The 23,839-nt window shown below is 43.8% G+C and overlaps 1 protein-coding gene across 3 annotated transcripts in view; it reads left to right on the top strand.

Moving 5' to 3' along the window:
* Window positions 1-23,839, top strand: part of TEX2 (testis expressed 2) — a 1,745,284-nt gene that overhangs the window by 522,159 nt on the left and 1,199,286 nt on the right. For 2 of the 3 annotated variants that reach the window (XM_044068056.1, XM_044068054.1), the window contains exon 3: window positions 9,128-9,265. The exons of the other annotated variant lie outside the window; for it this stretch is intronic. The gene's annotated coding sequence lies outside the window, so the exon portion shown is untranslated. The remainder of the gene's footprint in view (window positions 1-9,127; window positions 9,266-23,839) is intronic. 3 annotated transcript variants of the gene reach the window in all.

Below are 23,839 nucleotides of genomic sequence, written 5' to 3'. Positions count from 1 at the left end.
ACATACTTTGTACAGTATCTCTTTCTCAGCACCAACTTTCCTCTATATGTTACAAATATTAATAAGCTATTAGAATTTCAAACATCGTCAAAGCTCTATATCGCACTCATAAACTTATTTTCTTAGAGATGTGTTCATCACCATCATTGTGTATATTTGTAGTAATATTTTACTAAACACCATTTTAAAATAAATTATCTCAAGTTGATACAAGGCATACCGCTCTTCACTAAACCTCCAATGTTAAGTTGTCAATCTCGCCTTCATTCTTGCTTGATGGGTTCGGAGCCGATCCTCGGCTCCGACTCGGCACTTGCTTTAGCTCGAGAACTCCTTTTACCAGCTCGAGGCAGCCCCATATCCCATGATGCAAGGCAGTAAGTACCCAGATCTCGTTTGCCGCTTCGCTTGGGAGGTCTTCTCTTTACCAGCTCCTGGTAAGTAGTTCACATTTGTGATTTTTCAAGCCCCTTTTAGTCTAAAACTAATTTTTGATAGTTTAAATTTATTTCTACCCTTTTCTGACTGAAATTCCCTGTCTCTTTTAATTTTTGTTAGTGAATTTTCCTATCCCATCCCCCTGTTAGGGTGTGTGTGTTGGTTTTATAGAATACCTCTTGGTATTTTGTTTAATTTAATTTTGACTGGTGTGTCTGTGTGTGTTGTGTTTCGCACCATGTCAAAGGAGAGGGTTTCAGGTTTTAAGAAGTGTGACTCGTGCTGTCAGAAGATGTCTCTGACAGACGGTCACACTTCTTGCCTGTATTGTTTGGGCCCTCTTCACCTGCAGGACTCCTGTGCTATTTGTCACTCCTTCAGCCAGAGAGTCCTGCAGGAGAATAAGTTGATTCTCAGGGGCCTTCTTCGGAGGGCTCTCGCTAAGTCGGCTCCACAAAAATCAACAAAACCTGCCAAGGCCCAGGCTTCTGTATCTAAGCCTGCGGCCTCGGCTCCGACTTGAGTCGAGATCGGCTCTGGCTGGAGCCGATTCAGGCTTGATAAAGCTTTCGGCACCGATGGCTATCGGTGGGTTCCGACACCCATGTGGCACAGGCATCGGTGTCGGCTCCGATCGGCTCCGACACCGCTGGTGGCTGTATCGGCCTGTCGGCTCCGAAGTCGGCGCCGACAGGATCGATAGTATCGGCCGATGGCTCATTCCAGGAAGAGGTCGAGGTCTCCTTCCTTGGAGCCGATACTTCGGCTCGGCTTCACCTCTTCTATCGAACGGAGCCATCGGAGCCGATCTTCAAGGTCATCCAGGTTGTCAGATCATGACCTAGAGAGAGTGGTCAGTAGATTACTCAAGTCACAGGTACTGGCCCAAATGTTACACAGTCCGTCTCAGCAGACGACTGTTGGTCCACACCCGTTACAGTTCCTCCTTCAACTCTACCCCAGAGCTTGGAGTTGGAGTCTTCGGGCATGGTTACTGCTACGGCTGGAGGACGGATACCCCTTCTGTTCCTTCAGCCCCTACTCTTATCTCCTCTTCCTTAGAGGGATTCGTGGTCGGGCTTCCATGGTCTCCTCCGAGGGGTGAGTGGCATCGACCCTTGTCCGAGCCCGCTCTTCCCTTGGAGCCTCGGCCTTGGTGAGCTCGGCTCCGACATCTGCCTCGGAGACTTCCCTTCGGTGGTCCATGGAGTTCCTAGCTCTTGGTTCTCTCGGACCTGCCTGGGAGGGAGCATTCGAGGTGATGAAGAGTGTACTGGCCACTGGTATCAGTCAGCAGTCTGTTCCCGTAGCTCCTCCCTCTATGGTACCTGTTGACATCTCTGCCACTTCTCTTGCTACAGGACCCAGAGATCCTCCGCCTCAGGTTTCCCCATTGGGAATTTCCCCTCTTCCGAGGATTCTCCTGATGTTTCGGGAGATCCTCCTAGGAAGAGGACTTGTAAGAGGAAGCATGTAGACTCCTGAGTCTGTCACTTGATACTGACTTTGATGAGTCAGAGGGATCCCCTAGATCCCCTCTGAGGATGTCTCCTTCTCAGACATCCTAGAACTTGAAACAGAGGGAAACTGGCCCACCAACAATCCCTCTGAGGATGAGTCAGTATACCTAGAGGCGTTTGGATCTCGGCCCTCCACCTCCTGGGTGTCTCCGCCTTCGACCCCCTTATGCAGGTTATTGCACGAAGGCGTGGACAGCTCCTGACTCTGTAGAGCCAGTCCCTAGGAGGCCTTCTAAATTTATCACTGCCCCTAGTGACAAACAATTCCTTACCAAGGGTGTCCCGCTGATGCCATGGTGGTGGCTGCGGCCACCAAAAGGAACTTGCAGATCCTTCCGTGCCCGTCCATCCTCCTAATAAGGACTCTAGGACCATGGATAGGTGCAAGCGGATGTTTTCCTCAGCGACCTTTGCTATCGCTGAATTATCTTTGTCACTTCACCAGACTCCAGAGATATCCTGAAGGAGCTGGGAGAAGTAGTTCAGGATCCTACAGCTGCAGGGGCTCAAGAAAAGATTGCTTCGCAGCTAGGAACCCTCAATTCCATTGCTAACTCCTCCATGCGACTAATATCTTATGCTGCGGATGGGCGGTAGAGCCGCGAACACAGGTGTGGCTCTTAGGCCAAGCCTGGATGCGGCTATGTGATTTTGCGGATCCCTTTAAGGCGTCCTTCACAAATTCTCCCTTTGATGGGTCAGCTTTGTTTGGCCCTCAGGTGAAGGAAACCTTGACCAGGTGTGAGCAGGACGGCAAGACTCTTTCTGCTGTTGGAGTCCGTTTTTCCACCCCTTCTAGGCCTTATCCCAAAGGACAGAAGGGTGGGAAGATGTGGTTCCGTAAATCCCAAGGAGTCACGCCGATTCACGTGGTCAGTTTACCCCTAGAGGCAGAGGGGTAACAACAACAGACGCCTAGAGGCAGAGGGTCCAAAACCAGGGAAACAGGAGCCTCTCTCTGATAAGCCCTTTCAGCATCCCTGAGGTGTTGCCTGGCTGTCCCTCCTTGGAGGCAGTCGGGAAGATTATCACTGTACCCAGAAGCCTGGCTTCCCTCACTCAAGACAGATGGGTACAGTCGATCATATCCAAGGGTTACATAATTCCTTTCGAGGAAAGTCCTTCCCTCAAGTTCCCTTCCAGATGTACCACCCGGTCTAAGGGAGATTGCAGAGTTAGAAATCGCAAAACTACTGCAAAAGAGCCATTCAGCCAGTTACAACAGACCATTCAGAGCCGGAATCTACTCAAGGTTCTTTTTGGTCCCCAAAAGACGGGAGACTGGAGACCAATATTGGATCTCAGCAGACTCAACAAGTCTGTCAGGAAGACAAGATTCGAATGGTCACTCTTCAGTCAATTCTGCCCTTCTTACAGAAGGACAACTGGATGTGCTCAGTAGATCTTCAGGATGCGTACTATCACATCAAAATTCACAGACGCCCAGGAGATTTCTCCGCTGGGGTCCAGTCACTTCCAGTTCAGAGCCCTGCCCTTTGGTCTCACTACAGCCCCAGAGTGTTCACCAAATGCATGGCAGTGGTCACGGCTCACCTGAGACGTCAAGGATTCCAGGTGTTTCCATATCTCGACGACTGGCTCCTGTCAGCCACCACCAGGCATCAGCTTATACAAGCCAGGGATTACACAATAGACCTTTGTTCTCATTTAGGCATCTCAATCAACTTCAAAAGTCATCCTTATCGCCTGCCAGTCTATTACCTTCATAGGCAAACTTAAACACTGTTCGGATGTCAGCTACCCTTACAGAACAAAGAGTTTCAGACATTCAGACTCATGTCAGGATCATTCTGGCCAGCAAGAAAGTACAGGCCAGAATGGTTCTAAAGGTATTAGGTCTCATGGCTGCGGCCATTACTCTTCTTCCCTGGCTCGATTCTACATGCGCCCTTCACTGGATGCTGTTCACACAGTGGTCATACCAGCAACTCCCAATGTGTCACCAGATTCTGGTGACACAGACATGCTAAACAACATCTTGCTTGGTGGATCACATCGTCTCAGGTTCACCAAGGCAGGTGCTTTGTACCCGTCCCCAATAGCCACTGTCACCACGGATGCCTCCCTGATCGGGTGGGGGTCATTATCAGGGCAGGATGGTTCATGGGACGTGGCAACCGTTCGAGTACCATCTGCACATAAATGTCCTGGAGATGAGAGCAGTGCTTTTAACGTTGCAAGCCCTCAACGACTTTCTTCCCGTAGGGACAATTGCAGTCCACACAGACAACATGTCTGTAGTTTGGTATATCAACAAACAGGGCGGAACCAAGTCCTAGCGCTCAGGCTTTGGCAATGGGCGATCTCCTCTCATCGGTTTCTGGTAGCAACGCATATCCCTGGGAAAACCAACATTATAGCGGACAGATTGAGCAGAGCTATCCTCATGCCTCACGAGTGGTCTCTCAAGCAATCTATAGCGGAAGAGATTTTTCTGGAATGGGCCATGTTGCGATCTTTTGCTACTCCCCAAAACAGCAAATGTCCAGACTTCTTCAGCCTCTTCCTCTATCAGGCCATCCCCAGAGACGCTCTGACCCAGGATTGGCCCCAGGGACTTCTTTATGCATTCCCTCCATTTCCTCTGATCCCTCAGGTGATCCAGAAAGCTACCGTCTTGAGAGCCAAATTGATTCTCATTGCCCCTTACTGGCCTCGACAAGTTTGGTTCCCGTTCCTCCATCATCACCTTTTGGTGCAGCCGTGGCATCTGGACCCAGTGCCAGATCTTCTGATTCACCAATCGGGTCAGCTGCACCGGTCAATCCCATCTCTCAACCTCACAGCATGGTTGCTCCACTTCCTTCCTTAGCCAGGCTTCCTTTGATCTCTAACCCAGTTAGAGACATCATTGTAGCTTCACTTAAATCCTCTACCAGGAGGATTTACACAAGCAAATGGAAACGTTTCTCTTATTGGGCTAAAGCCCAAAATATTGATCCTTTTACTGCCCCTGTTCAGGCAGTTCTGGACTTCTTAGCAGAGATTTTTCATGCAGGCTCCTCTACTTCCACAGTCAGAGTTCAATTGGCTGCTATTTCTAATTTTCATGTCGGGATAGCAGATCATAATATTATGTCCCATAGGCTCTGCAGGGCCTTCTTGAAAGGAATTTTCCTACTAAAGCCTCCAATCAGGAATCCTCCTCCTCAGTGGGATCTAAATTTAGTGCTGACATCCTTGATTCTTCCCCTTGAGCCAGCTGTTTCTTGTTCCCTGAAATATCTTTCTTGGAAAACCTTATTCCTAGTGGCTATTACATCTGCCAGGAGGGTGTCTGAACTTCATGCTCTTTTCGGTTCGACCCTATTTGATTTTTCAAAGACAGAGTATCTTTGAGAACCAATCCATCCTTTTACCTAAGGTCGCTTCAAGAACAATCTGAATCAATCCATTGATCTCCTGTATTTTTTCCTAACTATTCAGATAGAGCTGAACAAAAACTACATTGTCTTGACGCCCACCGTCAGCTTAGATATTATTTGGACAGAACAAAAATTCAGAAAATCTGATCAACTTTTTGTTTCCTATGCGGATAATAAAAAGGCCTTCCTGTTTCTAAAGTGACTTTGTCCAGATGGCTTTCTTGGTCATCACTGAAATTTATACGATCAGGGGAAAACAGCTGCCAAAACCTAAAGCACATTCAACTAGGAGTTTAGCTACTTCTACAGCTTTTCAAGCTAGACTACCTTTGGACACTATTTGTGCAGCGCCACTTGGGCCACTCCTCACACTTTTGTTTCCCATTACAAATTGGACTTGGCCTCCAGGGACAGAGCCAGTTTTGGCTCTACAGTCCTCAAGAGTTTGTTCCATTGAGCCACCCAGGATAGAGGTGCGTCCCATCAAGCAAGAATGAAGGCTCCATGTTAGTTGTCTTCTCCTGCGCTTTTCTGCGACCTCCCTCCTTCCCCTGGCCTGGACAGACCTTGTATAAGAAACTATTATGCTAAAGACCATTCAGACCTGGTCCTTTTTCCATCTGTAAGTTTCTTCTTCCTTTGGGAAGTATTTTATGCTTGGTGTTATTGCCCTTTGTCAACAAACGAGATCTGGGTACTTACTGCCTTGCATCATGGGATATGGGGCTGCCTCGAGCTGGTAAAAGGAGTTCTCGAGCTAAAGCAAGTGCCGAGAGAGGGAGGGATCTCCGAACCCATCAAGCAAGAAAGAAGGCGAGAGAAGACAACTAACATGGAACGTTATGGTAGGTACATAACTTCTTATTTAAAGAACTTGGAGTGTAGTGTGAGTTAGGTAACTTTAAGAGCAAAAGCCCTCGAAAGGCATAGAAACTGTGAGAGGGTACCCCTATTCCAAAAGAACCTTCTGCCAAGGCTGAGGGTCTCAAAGGGATTAACGTTAGCTCCCGGAATAATTTGTGAAAGGTACCCTTTGATCCTTATGCACACACAACCATCCATTACATAATATAGAAAAATGTATATAACTGTAAAAATAATTAAATACGGAGCTTGGTTCCAAAAACATAGATCGTATAAATATTTCATAATGTAATATATGCAAGTGTGCTCATGACAAGATTGTGATACTACATTCTAAATGTGAAAGTCATGCAATCTTATGGGCACATCATCATACATAGATTGGGGTTAGTAATATATGGTTCACGTGGGGCAGTCGCTGTGGTATGTCCGTCAGCATTGCCACCTCACAGCAAGAGTATCTCCAATCCAATCCCCGGCTGGGGAGTCTCCCAACCAGATACTGCATGACCTCCCTGTGTTCCCGTGGGTTTCCTCCCAAAGACCTGCTGTAGATGGATTGAAGACCCCAAATTGTCCCTAGGTATGAGTGCATGTATGTGAGTGCCCCCTGTGTAGGGCCGGGCGCCAGGCTGTCAGCTCGACACCACAAAACACCACTACCGATCACGAACTGGCAGGTGATCCACCGGGGCAACCCCCAGCCGGGAGAAGCCAAGAGAAGACGTAAATGGTTCACTTGCATAGGCAGCGCATGTTGCCTCCTAAAAATTGTCACAGTTAACAAATCTACAGGTTATGTTATAGTTAAAATAGCTGTAACTTCGCTTAAACCATTAGATATTTATTGTGCATTTCATACCACGGTATGTGATGGTCTGCTAAAGGCAAACCTTCAGAGCTGACCCAAAAATTGGTTTATAAAGTACCTATATTGACTCTGTATAATTAGGCAGTTCACATAAAATGGACAAAATAAGCTTGTAAAATAAGTTTGAATTGATCCAGTTTGAACCCATTACACAAGTTATACTTCATTATGAAATACAAGCTCCCATAAAGAACAGAATGTGAGTTTTAAAACCTGCGCTGAGGTTTGAGATTCATCCAGTATTACAAAATGCTTTTAAAAATGTTGAAACATCTAACTCAAACAACTCAGCTGAACAAATAAAACACTTGCTTAAGCTGAAATAAACAGCAGTATATCTGTTTGCGACAAGTCACTCTTCCAGCCAGACAAACGATCACATTTGTTACTGTGGGAAAACATTGAACTGTGCTCTCTCTCCACTGATCAATACAAATTCCACTGAGTACGGCTGTAAGATCAGCTGACTGCAATTACCCCAGCGACTTCAGTTAAAGACAGAGTGAGTAAAAAAAAAAAAAAGTAGTTCTCATAATATAACAATAACAGCGTGTGTTTGGTTACTGATTCAATTGGTGTAAGAGGAATCACAAAACAGGTTGCAGCAGCGCTCGTTGAGCCAATCGCTTAAGTTACTGAAACTAAACGAAGCAGTCTCTTTCTGATAACCGTGTGTTAAAACACGCTCATCTAATGTTACCTGTAAATGAAGAGCCCTTCTAACTCTCTAGGTTATGTAGTTTATATCTGTTTGTTGACCAGATCCTGATTGAATTAGGATGGCAGACTCCCCTGATTGCTTAGGTATAACTCAGAGATCCTAGAAGACATGGCGTTTCAGAGCGCAAACAAAAAAAGCCAGTACTTCGCCGGTGGGAGACAGGAGAGACTTACCACTTTAAGACATCCCTCTGCTCATGGGAAATAGGAGGGTCAAAGTTCCTCTATGTAAAAAGCAACATGGCAGACAGGATTTTGCGTGCATTCCTATGGGTGCCACGAGGGAGCAAGGCTGTGTATCGGCCTTAGGCGCTGAGGTGTTTCTAGATCTGAACAACTTTAAGGTGAGTAAAAACAGGGCAGAATAAACTTTTAGCATTTAGCGATCAGGTATCGCCACATGCTATAAAACGGTTACTGATTTTGCACTGGTGAATCAGGACATTCTTTAAATGCTTGAAGAAAAATTGCAGATGCTTCCTTGAGTTTGGATCCTTGGTGAAAGAAAATAAGAGTGTTGGGGTATCTCATTTGAAATCTGATTTGTCTCGTAATTAAGTAAGCACAAAAAGGGGCTAGTTTTTATCTCTCCATTTTAATTGGAACAGGAAGATCAGATGAGAGAGATATTTTTGAGCCGTTCCACTCTATGTATTTCTTGTTTCTAGCTGCTATTAGTAATTTGTTTACATGTTGATAGTTGAGTATTTTCACATATATAGGTCTCGGCTTGGATTTGTCAAAAGATGGTCTTAGAGCTCTGTGAGCACGTTCAATTATTATTTGGTCTGAGAGAGGTGCTTTGTCCAGAAATAATGCAAAAATTGCAGATATGTTCTCCAGTAATGCAAGTTGATCTATATGCTTCGGGATTCCTCTTAAAATGAGATTATTACGCCTGGATCTGGCTTCAAGGTCCAATAATTTCTGCTGGATGTCCATAATATTTGTAGCATTATTTTTTTATTCTTTCTGTAGTTGTTCAATTTTTAACTCATTGTCAAACACCTTAGCTTCTGTTTTATCAATTCTTGTTAGTATTCTGTCTATGGATTCACTGAATGTTTTAAGCTGGTGTGAGAAGCTTTGGATTGCTGTTTGAATAGGTTGCAGAGCTAACTTTAATTCCTCCATGCTAGTAGGGTCAAGTTTTCACTTTTGATGGTGGTTTTGAGTTATCCTGTTGCTTAGCAGTTCTAGCTCTTTTAGAAGTTACCTCCTTCTCTGGCGATGCTATAACAGAGAATTTCGCTTTAGTAATTTGAGTTTCCATGGAGTCAAGTTCCTGAGGCATATCTAGATTTCCCTTTTGTCTCTTTTATTTTCAGTTGAGAATAGGCCCCAGAGATCCAGACCACATGCACTGCAGCCAGCAATGAGGCAGGAGGCAAAAGAAAAGAAAATCAGATTCAATCCTTCAAACAGGCTCCTCAGCAATCCAAACCGGACGCAGGTATTTAGATCAGGTAGGATCCTTAATGTTTCTGTAAAGTTATTGAATGCTATATTAACCTCTTTCCCATTGAATGTGACTTGTATTTTTGAAAGTAGCAGAGCTATAGAGTTACACTGCTTACAGGACGGCAGCCATCTTGTTCTCTCATACTACTTTAAACATCTTTAGTTCTCACTGGGAGCACAGATAGTTTCCATCTGAGTCACAGCTCTGCATTTAGTTGATGCAGTTGCTGTCGTATATATAAATCATTGCTCAGAATTATACAAAATGTTATTTTAATGTTGTATTTTGTTAATCACTAATAACATTAAAACAAAATATATTTTTCCTTAATAATGCTTTTTTGCATTTTTAAAACAGTAGTCCCTTAGTCTATGTAAACTTGTATATGCTGTCTGTAGAATCCCTACGAATAACTTTTTCTGTTTTTTCCCCTCATTAGAGCAGTATAGTTTCCTTGCAGGGCAGCTGGTGATTTTGTGAATATCATTATAAGTTGTGTTTAAAGAGACTGGCAGACAGACAGGGCAGCTTATGTAAAAGTTATTCTAACCCTGTAGTACAGTGAACATTTGAACACTGGCTAAACAGTTATGAGTCCTGATAAGGTAATTTTTTAACCTTTTAGTGCAAGAAATCCTGACAAAGCCTGACAAAATGCATGGACAAAAGCCCAAAAATAGTGACACATTTTAAATATTACTCTTCTAAACATAGAAAGTTGCTAGAATAACAGGATTTGTATTAACATGTATTTTCTGAAGGATATAAAGTCTGAAATTTAAATCCATGTCATTATTTAGTGACTTTCTTTAAATCAAAGAATAGACCAAAAATATGAGGAAAAATCTGGACGTTCTGCAAAAATCTGTACAGTCAAGAGGTGTGTGACGGGACTAAAGAAGGAAATTGTTCTCATGTCATAAAGTGTTTTTTTTTTTTTTTTTGGGGGGGGGCTATTTTCAGTATTTCTTTCTTGTGTATTATTATCTTGGGCTGCCATAAACTTAACATTCCTTATGACTGGGAGCATCAGTCATACCTATCAAATGTCCCTGACTTTGATTCAAATTTTAGCTCTATCCCTCTGAATCCCCTCCAAAAACTTGGGGACATTTGGAGAAAAGGTGGTGAATTACATTTAATAAAGAATGACAATAATTAGAGATGTAGACTTCTTTAGGAAAAAAAACTGCACTAGATGTTTCAAATTGTGCAGACACAACACAAATTAAACTAAAACACAAAAAAAGTGGAGTCCAAAAATCCTCTCTTGAAAATTTTAATGCCACTGGTTAAGCGCTTTCGGCCAACAACTCTGGCCTTCTTCAGAACAAACTAAATTGATGCTCCCCTTATATACAAAAAGCTACCAATCACATTACATTCAATTAATTAATAAAAAGCATAACATAAAAAAACTGTAATGAAAAAAATCCACTTAGAACAACACATTTCTTGAATGAAGCTTTAAAAACATATATATGTGTGTGTTGTTGTTGTTTGTCTTTCGGCTTTTTCCCGGTAAGGGGTCGCCACAGTGGAACTCCGGTCCGCTAATGATTGGCAGTAGATTTTTACAAAACGCCGAGGTGCCAGCTCGACGGCCAACCTTCAGCGAAGGCACGCCCATTTACGCACACATGTCTTTCAAACGTTACCCAACCACAGGGAGGACATGCAGACTCCACACAGAAGGCACTCCCAAGCCAAGCCGAGAATCGAACAGGAGAACCTCTTGCTGTGAAGTACATACATAAAAACCTATGTGCATTTGTTGTAATATGCCTTTCTTCTTAAAACTGCCTTGTAATTAACTCCATTGTTCAAGCCTTGGTGCCCTACATGCATCAATAAAATTTGCCATTTAAACTCCCTAAAGTCAAGTTCCCTATCTCTACCCCCCATTAAAATTCTGAAGAACATGGTCAATAACTCCAAAGTAGAATTTAACTCCATTCTTATTACCCACACAGGAGAGAGTGTGATTATAAAGGGCATTGTCCAAATTTATTCTTTTTCATAGCATAATAATGCTCATAAATCCTATTTCTCAGTTGTCTGTTAGTCTTTCCTATATAGAATGAAGGATAGACTGAACATTTGGCCATATACACTACATAGGTGGATTTACAATTAAACATCCCAGGAACCTGCCAAACCCTTTGCTGAGTACAAACCTCAAAAAATGGTCCTTCTGAAATGTATTTACAAAAGTTACAGCTTTTGCACTTAAACATGCCTCCACCTTTTTTGACCCCCTTATTGTGTCTACTTTCTAACATTTCCTTAAAAGTCTTTGCTCTTTTGTTAACAAAAAGAGAGACCTTTCCCACTAACGCCTTTAACTTACTGTTGGACATTACAATTCTCCAATTATTCGATATTATATCCTTAATTTCTTTACTGTCAACAGTGAAAGTTAACAACATGGAGGTAACCCAGTCTTTGTCACCTTGAATGTTGTCTCCCATGGTTTCAAAACTATAATTACTTTGTAACACCTCATTCACAATTTCAGGGGATATCCTCTGTTTTTAAACCAACAGTGCAGTTCTTCCACCAAAAAATCTAACTTTGTCTCGTCACTTGTCAACCTGTTTAATCTTACTAATTGCCATTTTATGATGTTGCACTTTACATAAGTGGGATGATGCCACGGTGGTACTGTGGTAGCGTTGTTACCTCACAGCAAGAGGTTCTCCCGTTCGATTCTCGGCTGGGCTTGGGAGTGCCTTCTGTGTGGAGTCTGCATGTCCTCCCCACAGTTGGGTAGCGTTCGAAAGGCATGTGTACGTAAATGAGCGTGCCTTCGTTGAAGGTTGGGCATCGAGCTGGCACCTCGGCGTTTCGTAAAAATCTACTGCCAATCATTAGCGGACCGGAGTTCCGCTGTGGTGACCCCTTATCGGGAAAAGCCGAAAGACAAACAACAACTTTACATAAGTGGGATGCATACTGGAGTAATGTAATAATCCATTGCTGGCCATGTTCTTATAACTGATAACCAAACCTTAAACTTCCTTGCCTTCCTCCTTTAACACTTCTGTATCTACAAAACAAACTTTTGAGGTGTCCCAACCCCCAGTGAATCGCAAAAAAGAAGTACTGTTGTTTATATGTCTTCTAAAAATGTGGCCAATTCAGACTCATTTCCCTCCATACAAAAAAAGAGGTAATCTATAAAACGGTAATAAGTGACCATCTTTTCCCTATTGACAAACTTAGACATAATGTTTGTCTCCCAATACGCCATGACCAAATTTGCATAATTGGGGGCCATTCTTGCACCCATCGCTAAACTCTTAATTTGTAAAAAATACTTACCAAATTCAAAAAAATTATACGAAAGAATGTTGTCAATACATTCCAACATGAACTTACATTCTTCTAAGTCATACTCACCACTATGTGTCAACATATATCCCACCCACTCTAAACCTACCTCATGGGGAATACATGTGTATAAAGATGCCACATCCACTGTAACCAGTAAATCTTCTGTTTCCACTGTAATAGTCTTGATTTTATTCAAAAAATCAAGAGAGTTCCTAATAAAATAATCTGTCTTTTGTACTAACTTAAGCAAAGTCCTGTTAATAAATTTTGAACATGGCTCTAACTTGGATACTGGTGAAGAAACAATGGGCCTACAAGGTGTAGAATGCTCATCTTTATGTATCTTTGGGATGCCAAAAAGATTTCTTATCTTGGGCTTGTCAACTGTAAAAAAAAATCTATCGTTAGAGAAGGTTTACCTTTACATGTACGTATTGCACACAGAGCGACCATCAAATGTTCGAAAGACAGTTTTCAAGTTTTGAAAACTTCGAATGGAAGAAGGTTCGAATGTGCAATGAGCGAATGCACAGTGAGAGACACTCATTGCACATTCGACATTTAGGGGCAGAGCGCACTATAGTGGGGAGTTGGTTCCATTCCCCGCTGTAGTGCGATCTCGGAATTAGAATAACAAAGAAGAGGGGTGTGGGGGGCGCAGCATATACTTTTGTTGTCGACATTCATGTTCGAAAAACAGCGATCAGCTGTTCGATTTGCTGCTTTTCGAACATTAGAAACTATTGCTTTTTACAGTTTCACTTTTACGATGCAAGGATATGACTACTCGCACAAGTGTGATTCGAGGTTTTAAAGGTAAACCTTTGAGAAATCATTCCTGCTACAAAAGCATCTTGAAGCCATCCATCTATTCTTTTATATGCCCTAAAAACATCTGCCTTGGATACAGGTTGGTATGCAGATTCATCTGCTAATAAAGCATACATGCCCTTGATATAAACCTCTATATTCACCATGACCGTAGAACCCCCCTTGTCTGCACGCATGACTCTAATAGAACAGTCTTGATTAATGGAGTTAAAAATTGCTTGCTTAGACAGTCATATCAAAAAACTTTCTTTTATTTTTTTTTACTCAACAATTCCCTAATTTCCACCTCACACAAGTCTTCAAAAGCTTTAATCATTGAGTGTAAGGGTGGATTAAGCACACTAGGTACAATAAAATCACCTTTTGATTTACCTTCTTGATTTCCCATAACAAGCTTCAAATTCAATTTGCATGTGTATGCTTCCAAGTCTATAATGGTATCCGCAATGTCCACCCTTCTAGAGGGCAAAAAATTAAAACCTTTTTTCAATAAGTCAATTTCTGCCCCTGAAAAAACTCTCTTCGACAAATTATAAATTTTAAATAACATAGGCATATGCTGAATGTCAGTCACCACTAGTGTCTTTTGTCCTTGCGAAACAAAGGTTAAACACTTAATTGGCATGCAGGTTCTACTACCTGCATTGTTGTTAAACTGCTGCAACTGTTCCAATTCTGCTGCAGTGGTATTTCCCTTCTCACTGGACCGGAATCCTCCCAATGATCTGTTTGTGTTCCCCTTTTTTCTTGCAGATGCCTGGAACTGCTTGGAGACAAAAAAACGCTTTGACTCTCTTTTCCCTTTTTCGCCATGGGAACTCCTGGTCTCTCTGCTAACTCCTTCTTCCTGTACGTTTACAGGTCGCTGTGAAGACTGGTAGAGATGGGTGAAAGCTGCCAGCCTAGCCAGACAGAATTGTGCAGATAATTCTATCATTTGTAAATATGAATGTTGAACTTAAAACAATGTGACAACATTGCCACCTGCTGTAAAGAAAGCCAAGTCAAGCATTTCTTGTTGGTCCCTTGAAATTAAAATTATTTCATCACTGTCTTTGATGTTTTACAAGTCGGCTCCAGTCTGGCTAGATGAAGGCTTCCTGCCTATTGTTTTAATGCTAACATTAATGACCAGAATTTACATGTGGAATGTCCTTTAAGTGTAAAAGAATGTAAATGCAGATGTTCCTCGTGGTTCACTGTTGCAGTCATTAGATTTGGGTAATCTGCTGCCAGGTTACCCTCAGTCGGCCTGATTAACCATGTCTTGGGTCCTGCATTGGTTGCTGTCCCTTCTTCCATGATGTCAGGTCGTCAGGCGTATAAAACATGCAGCTGACGCCATTACATCAGTCTTTCTTGCCATGCGTTGCCCGGAGAAAAAGCAGTTCGCAAGTGCCGGTCGGCCGACTCCTGAAATTTTCATTTTCGAGTTTCACAACTGAAGTCTTAAACTAAAAAGCTAAGTACCCCATTGGGGAAACTTTTTTCCTGCTCCTTACCGATGTCAGTAAAAGTTAATAATTGTATTACTTGTGGGAAGCAAATACCTCATAAGGATTTTCATTTCTACTGTATTCCTTGCCTAGGCCCTGACCAAGACGTACCTTGCTGTCTGTTCTGTGCTTCAATCACCGCACTATCCGTCGTCGGTACATTTCTGCTTCTAAATATTTTGGATCACGGTTTAATTATCCAGAAATGACGTCTGTTAGCAATCTGACTACTGGAATACCTAAAAAACCGCAAAGAAAAAGACAGAGACAGGCCATTGAGGTCCAAAACTGCCAACGACGCTTCTCCTAAACCAGTTCACCGGTACTCAGTGAGACGCTTTCGCAGCCCCTTATACCCGCTACTTCTGATTCGCATGCCTCTACTGAAACCCATTTGGAGTCTGGTATGCCGCGAGATGCTTCAATTATGGAACCCGTGGCTATCTCTACCTTGGATGGGTCCAGAGCCGCTGTGCAGGCACTGGCTTCTGAGGGTGTATTCAGGCCTACAGATTTGTATATTAAACCAACACCATCTTCAATATGTAGGCCAAAATCTCAAACTCTGTCTAAAAAACCGACGCCCAGGCCACATGTGCAGGCCCCCTATGCTTAAAAAACAAATTATCAAAATGGCTGAAGATTTAATTACTCTAATCAGGAGTAGCCAGCCCTCACCCTTCAAAGAGGCCTAGGGCAGAAATTGACTATGAATCTTCTGAACATGATTCTATTTCTTCTGACTCTTCTAATGAACAGGATTTGTCTGTACCTACTTATGAGGACTCTGATGCAGAGGATTCCATTCCTTCTGCTTCTCCCCCTGAGGATTTTTCTTTTGGGGAAACTTTACATACCTTAAGGGAACATTTCCACTGGGAAAGTCAGGATTTTTCTGAATCTAAAAAGAGGCTTAGGAATTTTCTTCTTCTTCCTCAGCATAGGCGTTTGGCTATACCTCCTGTTCTAGACATTGTTGATGATCTGTTTTCAGAATCTAGTATGGCTCCTAATTCTCTGCCTCCGGCTCCTTGTAAGCCAGACAGATACTACAGGGTTCCTGACTCCCACAAATTCCTTTTCAAAAATCCTGTTGCGGATCCTGAAACCATTTCTCAGGGCCCCAAGGGCATTAAGACTTTTACTGCTAAAAATCCTACCCCTTCTGATAGAGATTCCAGGACGCTGGATAGATGAGGTAAGAATGTCTACACTTCTGCAACCTTGGCAATCAGGGCTTTAAACAGTAAATTTCATATGCTAAAATATCAGCAGCATATTGTTGGACTGCATAAACAGAAAATTATGTTGATTTCTGACTGTGGAAAATAAAGGTTTACAGGATCAATTGCATTCAGATGAACAAGTTGGAAAACATACTTTGCAATGTGGTTTTGATTCTTTGGAGGCCTCTTGCAGGGCTGCTGTAACTGTATCTGTGCTGAGAAGGCATGTTTGGCTCAAAGAGCAATCTCTGCCTGATCATGTTAAAGCAAAATTGTTGGATGCTGCTTTGCAACAGGACCGTCTCTTTGGTAATAAGGCTGAAGAAGTCCTAAAAAAGATGGAAGATAAAGCTAAATCTATGCAAACTGTGAAATATTTCTTACAGGTGCAACCTCCAAAATTTAGTAGGCACTGGCCTACTAAGAACTGGTCCTTTCCAGTTCCTTTGAGAGCCACTCAAGTCAAACCCAGACATTCCAATGGCACCAGGTTTCAGTCCCAAGGGACTTTCAGAACTAAGCAATGGGGGTGCCTCCTCTTCCAAATCTGGAAACAAGACACCTCCCTATGGTAAGCAGTCTCAATGACTTTCCTCTAGAATTACCAAGCACTTAGCCGCCCCTTTGGAGGGAAAACCGACTCTTCATGCAAAAAACTGGCAACTTATAACCCAGGACAAATGGGTTTTAAATATCCCAGGGATAAAGATTTAATTTCCACACGTTACCAACTCCAAACGGATGGCTAGACCTGCCCCCAAATCAGTGGACAGAGGCCCAGAAACAAGTACTTTCCCTCTTGAACGTGGGGGCTATTCAGCTAGTACCAGAAGAGGAAAAGGGACAAGGTTTCTATTCCAGACTTTTCCTGGTACCCAGAAAAGACAAATCATGGCATCCAATTCTGGACCCATCACCTTTCTGGATATTCCAAAATTCAAGATGTTGACTCTTCTCCAGCTACTTCCTATGCTAGGCAAAGATGCCTGGTTGGCAACTCTAGATTTAAAAGAGGCTTACTTGCATATCCCAATCAGGGAATCTTGCAAAAGATACCTCCGCTTCAAAGCAGGCTACTTGCATTACCAGATGTCCTTCAAGGATGCATCTGCAGTCCTAACATATGGGTTGTCCTGCCTCAGGCAGCCCTTCGGTCGGCCGGATTCCAAAGTCTGGGTCTGGCCTCGGCTGATGTCGCACTTCACCCGACGTCATAGCTGCTGTTTATTGGGTATAAAGGCATCAGCCGACGCCATTTTCCCCAGTCTTTCTTGCCGCGCGGTGCCCGAAGCAGAAGCTGTTCGCAAGTGCCGGTCGGTCAGATCCAGAGATTTCTACTACCGAAGACTTCTAAAAAGCTAAGTACCCGTTGGGGACTCTTTCTTGCCTCAGCCGATGTCAGACAAAGTAAATAATTGTTTAACTTGTGGGAAACAAATACCTCATAAGGATTTCCACTCTTACTGCCTTCCTTGCTTAGGCCCAGACCACGACGTATCAGCTTGTCTAGCCTGTGCTTCCTTCAACCGACGGACACTTACACGTCGGTCGGAGTTTGCAGAGGAGTTTTTTGGTCCCGCTTTTGCATACAAAATGCTGTTGGAGACTCCGACTACGCAATTAGCTAAAAAACGCAAGGAAAAGGACCGGCACTCGCGGTCCGCGGTTTCGGCTGAAACCACGATTAGGCCAACCGCGAGTGTCTCGGTTTCGGCTGAAACAGAGTCCCCGGTTCTTCCTTCGGCCGAAAGCATGCCTCCGATAGTCGAGGCCTCACAAAGCATGGCTGAATCTGCTACTGAATTTACTGCTACAGAAGCAGGTGCCCAGGATTTGTCAGACACTATTCCTTTAGACATATCTCCCCCTGCACATGGGGCTGCTAGACCCCCTGCTTCTATGTCTATCAAGGCTTTTGCCAGGGCTAAAGCAGCTAAATCTTCTAAGGCCTTACCTGCAAAAACTCCTTCACATAGGCCTACCTCTAGTTCCCAAATGCTCAGCCTGGCTGAGGATCTCATTTCTTTGATCAGGGGATCCCAACCTCACCCAGACAGGGCCTCTCAGCCCCCTCCAGAGAAGAGGCCTAGGACTGACCCCCCCGAACCTGTCTCCACAGATTATTCCTTGGATGACTCAGACAATTCAGACCCTCACGAAGGCCCATATTCTCCTTATGAGGATTCTGATGCAGAAGACTCCATTCCTTCTGCTTCTCCTCCTGAAGAATTTTCCTTTGGGGAAACCTTGCATGCTATGAGGGAACACTTCCAATGGCAGGGCCAGGATTTTTCAGATTCAAGGAAAAGGCTAAGGACCTTTTTACACTTACCACAGCATAGGCCTTTAGCCATTCCGCCAGTACTAACAGTTGTTGATGATGCATATAATGATGTCTGTACTGCTCCTGATTCTCTTCCTCCGGCCCCTGCCAAGCCAGACAGATATTACAGGGTCCCGGACACACATTACCATTTGTATAAGGCTCCTGTTGCAGACCCTGAAACCATTTCACAGGGCCCTAAAGGTGTGGCAGCTGCTTCTGCCAAATCCCTCTTCCCTCTGAGGGGGAATCTAGAGCATTAGAGAGATGGGGTAAAAAGGTTTATACTTCTGCTACTCTTTCGCCCAGGGCCTTGAACTGTCAATTCCACATGATTCAGTACCAGGAATTTTTGTTAGAACAGATAAACAAAAAACTGTCTTCTCCTGAACCTTTAGACCGCAAGTCCCTTCAGGATTTGTTACATAACTCTCAGCAGGTTAGTAACCATTTCTTAAAATGTGGCTATGATGCACTGGAGGCTTCCTTTAGAGCAGCTATGACTGGAACAGTGATTCGAAGGCATGCCTGGTTAAAGGAACAATCCTTACCAGACCATGTTAAGTCAAAACTCCTAGATGCTCCCATGAAGAAACAAAGTTTGTTTGGCTCCCCTGCACAGGAGGTTCTAAAGAAGGTGGAAGAAAAAGCAAAATCTGTCCAAACAGTCAAGGATTTCTTACAGGTCCAACCTCCGAGGTTTAGCAGAAATTGGCCTTCGAAGAATTGGTCCTTTCTAGACAACTCCAGAGCGCAGAGAGGCAGAAATAGACGGCCCAGAGGCAGAGGTCAATCTAGGGGTGCCTACAGGGGACGTCAGTGGCAACCTACCAACCAGAGAAGTACTGCCACAGATTCCACTACAACCACTTCCACAGGGCAGGCAGACACAATGACTTGGCTCTAGTTCCGCCTACCAAGGAACAACTGGAAGCACCCTTGGGCGGAAAGCTAGCCTTATTCTCTGACAACTGGCATTACATTACAGGAGACAAATGGACTTTACAAACAATAGACAAGGGCTACAGGTTTCACTTCCACACTCTACCAAAAAAGCGAGGAATGCCAGACCTACCACCAAGCCAAAAAACAGACGCTCTAAGACAAGTCAACAACTTACTAAGGATGAGAGCTATAGAAGAGGTACCACCTATGGAACAAGGCCAAGGATTTTACTCAAGGCTTTTCCTTGTACCAAGAAAAGAAAATCTATGGAGACCTATTCTAGACTTGCCCGCACTGAACACATACCTCATTGTTCCAAAATTCAAAATGCTGACCCTCCAGCAGCTTCTTCCCATGCTGGGCAAGGAGTCTTGGCTGGTGGCTCTAGATCTCAAGGAGGCATACCTGCATGTCCCTATATGACCAGATTGCAGAAGACACCTCAGATTTCTTGCAGGATCAGAGCATTATCAATTCTCAGCATTGCCTTTTGGCTTATCTACTGTGCCCAGAGTATTCACGAAATGCCTGGCATCAGTAATTGCTCATTGCAGGCTACAGGGAATTCAAATTTACCCATACCTGGACGACTGCCTGATACAAGCGGACAACAAGGCAAAATTGACAAAAGATTTGGAAAATGTCTTACAACTGTTGCAAGCCTTGGGATACACAGTCAACATACAAAAGTCAAGACTAGTACCATCCCAAAGGATAACATTCTTGGGTGCAGAACTGGATACATCAACTGAGATGGCTTTTCTCACAGAAGAAAAACAAAAACAACTACCAGCCTACTTCATGACATTAACAACACAAACTCGGCTTACTGCAAGGAAAGTCCTGCAAGCCCTGGGCTACATGGCATCATGCATAATATTGGTTCCACATGCTAGGCTGCATATGAGAAAGCTACAATGGTACCTAAGGAATGTATGGTCTCAGCACAAGCACAGTCTAGAAGCCCAGATTCCAATAATTCCATGCCTGAAGCAAGAATTCCTGTGGTGGGCTCAGGCCTGTCAGATGAACAGAGGCTTGCCTTTCCACAAACCTCATCCAAGCCAGACCATCACCACGGACGCCTCAGACCTAGGATGGGGGGCACACATGGTGGACAAGTGTATTCAAGGCCTATGGACCCAAGACCAGCTGAATCTACACATAAATCTAAAGGAGATGCTGGCAGTGAAACATGCGATCCAGGCATTCAGACCACTCCTTCAACAGGGTCATCTGCTGATAAGGACCGACAATACCACAGTCATGTGGTACATCAACAAACAGGGAGGTACACATTCATATCCTCTATGCCGGATGGCAATGGACCTGTGGAATGTGGCCCTGAATCTCAACATTCAACTCCAGGCCAGATTTGTACCAGGAAAAGAAAATTCTCTAGCAGACACCTTAAGCAGAACTACCACGGATGCTCACGAATGGATGCTGCATCCAGATATCTTCAAAACCATAACAAAGAAATGGGGACTACCAGAGATAGACCTGTTCGCCTCCCCACACAACCACCAATTGAAGAAATTCTGCACAAGAGCATACCACCCACTTGCTTGGAGGGTGGACTCCCTCTCTTTCAGCTGGAAAAACCTGACAGCATATGCTTTTCCACCTCTTCCCTTGATGTACAAAGTTCTACTGAAGATCAGAGAGGATCAGCCAAGGGTAATCCTGATAGCTCCAGACTGGCCGAGGCAGCATTGGTACCCGCTACTGAGAAGCATGTCTCGGGCACACGCATGGCCTCTACCTCTATGTCCCTTACTTCTAACGCAGGACAACTACAAGATCCTACATCCAAACTTGAAAACACTGCAGCTAACTGCTTGGAATATTGCATAAAACAAAATAACCCAGGCTTATCCCAGAGGGTTAAGGACATTATCCTGGAGGCACGCAGACCTTCCACAAGGAAGACTTATTCAGCCAAGTGGAAAAGATACCTCATTTGGAGTGCAGCAAAGGGAGAAAATGTCTCATTGGCAAACATAGCACACATCCTGGAATATTTAGCAGAACTGTTCCACAATGGCCTGTCTTACTCCTCCATTAAGATTCATGCATCAGCTATTTCAGCAGAATACAACATGGATCCTCCTGTCTTCTCTCATCCTCTACTCAGACAGTTCTTGAGAGGAATCACAAATGTAAAACCTCCAAGGAAACCACCTTTACCTACATGGGATCTCAACTTTGTGCTGGAAAAGTTAACACTTCCCCCTTTTGAACCAGCAGCAACAGCAGAATTACAGTTCTTGTCTTGGAAAACTGCTTTCCTGCTAGCAATCACTTCAGCAAGAAGGGTATCTGAGTTACAGGCATTAATGGCAGTACAGCCCTTCCTTATCTTCCATCAGGACAGAGTCTCTCTGAGAACTAACCCTACCTTTATGCCAAAAGTGGTCTCCAGAGTATCATTGAACCAAGCGATTCATTTACCTACCTTCTTCCCCAACCCACAGAACAAGGGAGAAAGAATGCTACATACCTTGGATGTGCACAGACAATTACGCTACTATCTGGACAGAACTAAGACCAGCAGAAAAACTGACCAGCTTCTGGTAGCATATGCAACAGGAATGCAAGGAAAAGCAATTTCAAAACAGACAATCTCAAAATGGATAGGAAATTGCATTTGTTTTTGCTACTCTTTTCATGGAAAGACAACTCCTGAAAATATCAGACCTCATTCCACAAGAGCTACAGCCACCACTACAGCTTTCCTATGAGGAGTGGCTACCAAAGACATTTTAGAAGCTGCTACTTGGAGCTCCATGCATACATTTGCCAAGCATTATAATCTACCCTTATATTCTAGATCCTGAGCAGGTTTTGCAACTGCTGTTTTGCAAGGGATCTTAACTACACCATCTTTATCTTAGTGCCTCCTCCCCCAGTTTGGCTATGGTATTCTACCCATATGTTATGACTGCAGATGCATCCTTGAAGGACATAGTACAGTTTTGTACCTACCATAAATGTAGATGTCCGATAGGTATGCATCTGCAGTCAGGATTACCCACCCTCCTTCCCCTCTGTGGTATTCCTAGGGTATTTACCCCTTCTTTTAGCTAGCTGGGGGAATCTATTATGGTGTATTTGTTTGTATATATGTATATACTTATATATCTTTATATTGTTTGCTCTCTACTGTTTGGAATTATTTGCATTTATCCAAATTGAGCCTTCCTAGAGGGCACCTGGCATCTGGGGCAAGAAACACTGAGGAAAATGGCGTCGGCTGATGCCTTTATACCCAATAAACAGCAGCTATGACGTCGGGTGAAGTGCGACATCAGCCGAGGCCAGACCCAGACTTTGGAATCCGGCCGACCGAAGGGCTGCCTGAGGCAGGACAACCCATATGTTAGGACTGCAGATGCATACCTATCGGACATCTACATTTATGGTAGGTACAAAACTGTACTTTCTCTGCACTGCCCCTTGGCTTATCTCCTGCGCCCAGGGTCTTTACAAAGTGCCTGGCTCCAGTAATTGCATTTTGCAGGCAAAGAAATATTAAAATATATCCATACCTGGACGATTGTCTAATTCAGGCAGAAAATAAGGACATTCTTCTAAAATAGCTGGCATTTGTAAAAAGGGTTCTAGCTTGTCTAGGGTACACTATAAACAAAAAGAAATCACAACTGGTACCCTCTCAAAAACTTACATTCCTGGGTGCAAGCTTGAATACAACTGCCAGATGGCTTTCCTTACGCCAGAAAAGCAAATTCATTTGGTGACTTAATTCAAACAGGTGGCCACAAAAACCCTGCTTTCTGCAAGGCAAATACTGCAAGCCTTGGGGTTCATGGCGTCCTGCATTCTTCTAATTCCATATGCAAGATTGCAAATGAGGACACTTCAGTGATACTTAAAAAGTTTATGGAGTCAACATTGTCACAGCCTGGAAACAATGATTCCTGTCATACTTTGCCTGCTCCTAGAGTTACTATGGTGGGAAGAGGCCTGTCGCCAGAACAAGGGACTGCCATTCATACCATCCCCTGCCACCCAAACCCTAACGTCAGATGCATCAGACTGTGCATGGGGGGGGCTCATCTGGCAGGGAAGTGAATTCAGGATAAATGGAACCCAAATCAAATGCACCTTCATATAAATCAAAAAGAAATGCTAGCTGTACAGAATGCACTGACAGCCTTCAAGGACTACCTTCATCCAGGACAATTACTGATAAAGACGGACAACACCGCGGTTATGTGGTACATAAACAAGCAGGGGGGTACACATTCCTACCCCCTCTGCAGACTAGCCATGGCATTGTGGAACACGGGCTTGAGCTCTCAAGTACAACTACAAGCTCAATTCCTGCCAGGAAAGCTGAATACTCTGGCAGGCATACTAAGCAGAAATCTCATGGACCCACATGAATGGAAACTGGA

The sequence above is a fragment of the Protopterus annectens genome, chromosome 4.part0 (genome assembly GCF_019279795.1).
Source record: "Protopterus annectens isolate FY-2018-M chromosome 4.part0, PAN1.0, whole genome shotgun sequence".
Taxonomy (NCBI): domain Eukaryota; kingdom Metazoa; phylum Chordata; order Ceratodontiformes; family Protopteridae; genus Protopterus; species Protopterus annectens.
The sequence above is the reverse complement of the archived record's forward strand: the minus strand, read 5'-3'. Positions and strand labels throughout refer to the sequence as shown.